Source organism: Falco rusticolus, chromosome 2 (assembly GCF_015220075.1).
Source record: "Falco rusticolus isolate bFalRus1 chromosome 2, bFalRus1.pri, whole genome shotgun sequence".
NCBI classification, from domain to species: Eukaryota; Metazoa; Chordata; class Aves; order Falconiformes; family Falconidae; genus Falco; species Falco rusticolus.
Window position 1 is genome coordinate 24,083,286 of NC_051188.1, and position 2,437 is coordinate 24,085,722.

The following is a 2,437-nucleotide window of genomic DNA, read 5'->3' on the forward strand; positions in this document are numbered from 1 at the left end:
GAGGCGGGGCGGGGCTGCGGCTCCGGCGCCAGAGCGGGCGGGGAGGGGGCGGGTCCAGGCGGGAAGGGGCGGGGCCGAGCCGTGCTGGGGCGGGAGGGGCCGGGAGCGCGGGCAGGCGGTGTTTTGCGCCCGCCTGGGGGCGGCTGTTAAGCGCCTTCTCTGCGCGGCGGCGGCCGAGCGCGGGAGGCGCCTCCTCAGCGCCCACCCCGGTCCCCCCGCCTTCTGCCAGCCGTGCTGCCCCTCGGTTTGTCGCTCCGGAGGGGCGGTGGGGCTTTCCCGCCGCCCGGGGGTTGCCCGGGAGCGGCCGCGGGGCTGGGCGGCGCGGGCTGCCGGGGGCGGGGGCCGTGCGGCGGGCTCTGCTGGTGCTGCCCGACGGAGCGCGTCTGGGGGGGTGGCTGTGTGGCCGCTGTAAATGGCGGTGCGCGGCGGCGGTGACCTTTTTCCGGCGGCGTGGCGGGACGAGCCTTGGTCTGAGGCGGGGGAAGGGCTCCAGCCGTGGCGGCCTGGGCGGAGCGGCCCGGCAGCCGCAGGGCCTGCCGCTCCCGGGGGGTGCGCGGCGGCCGGGGCTGGGAGGGGATGCTGCTGGTGCTCCGCTCAGCTCCACTGCCCAAGGAACTTGGATTTTGCTGAGCCTACGTGTGTGGTGGAATGGAAGATAAGTACCTGCGACAGGCCTTACTCCTCTCCTACAGTGGGAAACCTCTGTTGAGTTGACTGTCACCGTTACCAGTATCTCCCCACTGTGCTGTTGGGGTGTTCTGAGGGCTAGCAGCAAAGTAACACTCGCTGTCATTAAGAGGACTTTTATATCCATGTCCAGTGTCACAATCCCCATAATATAAGTGTTCCATTGCCTCCTGACTGTCTACCTTTAGCTGTTAAGGACCCATTTTCTGCTACAGGCAGGCCTTAGCCTCCAGCATTCTATATGGAGGCATGGCACGTACACAGATCTTGATTTTTGGTTGTAAGCGGTCCATCTCTCAGACGCTGCCCTTCTGGTCCCCACTGTTAGGAAGGGCAGGGAGAGACAGTAGCATTCCCTGTGTGGAAAAAGTCAATACCAGTACCAAAATAACAAAAATACCAGTATTTTGACCCCACTCCCTTTCTAGATACTGTGCTGTAGCAGTCTTGTCTGCTAAAGTTTTGCTTTAGAGTTGAGCAACATTCAGCTCTGTGTTGGACCCTTTGTGAGTATATGTGGGGAGCAATTGGACCCCTAAAATAATGCTTGCCTGTTTCAGAGGAGCCACATAGCTGAAAAATCCATTGGGACCAGTGACTAGCTGAGCATGCAACTTGTAACTTCAGAATGAGCTGGCAAGTTGTTGATGAGGTTTCCTGGCCCTGCTTGATATGGTAAATATTTTTGACAGTGCACTTCCAATTTTAAATGAAGAAGTAGACTTTTTCAAAGTAGGTGCTTAAGTGTCCTGGTTTTTCTTGGGTAATATAGAAATGCTTAAAATACTTTTGCCACCTTCATGAGCATCCAAAGTCCTTGCATCCTGGGTAATACTTCTCTAGAGCCTGAAGGTGAGAATCCAGTCCCTTTATACCAGTTCATCTGTATGTCAGCTGTCACCCTATCTGACAAGAAGCTGAGTGCCTAGTATTTTCAGTGATTGTTAGAAAATCCTGTTGTGGCAAATGATGAACAAACAGCGTATGCTAGTTTAAGTGTCACCATAGATGATAGAAGTAGATGCCAAACATTCCTTTTGTTTTTACTCCTTTGCTGTAAATCACTTATCCTTGAATAGAAATAAGAAAAACTTGACTGTTTGCCCAGATCTGCAGCTGGTCTTTAAAAGGAGAAAAATGTTAAGTTCAGCAGTGAATTTGGAAATTATTCTGCTGGCACCATCTGATGGTGCAGTACAGCGTTCTGTGGTGCAGTGGTATGAGCTATAGCTTCAGTGAATTGGGATCCCAGTATAGGAATAAAGTTTTACTTGGCCTGGAGCAGAAGCAAGTATTGGTGGTGACATGATGTGTGAGGTGAATTCCTGCTGTGGAACTGCAAGTGGTGTCAAGGGTTGTGGAGAAGTAGAGGGGAGATAGGAACTGCTGAGGAAGGTAAGTGGCAAGATGCTTGCTTGAGATCATCCCTAAGGCTGGGCCTGGGGCAGCTGAAACAGTGGTGCAGGCCGTTCTGAAAAGGTCACTGGTGCTGCATATTGGCAGCATTCTGTAGGCTGGAGACCCTGTGGCTGTGGATGCAGCCCATGTACCACCAGGAGATGGTCTGTGGCAGATCAAGTTTGACCATTATGACATGAATAAGAACCCCCTGTTTTTCATCACTGATGAAAGCCAACAAATACAAGATCATAGAGCCATCAAGAAATTATAGGACTTTGGCTAAGGTTAACACACTGGTGAGGCCTGATAGTGAGAAGACTCACAGCTGTCTGTCTGGACTGATGCTCTG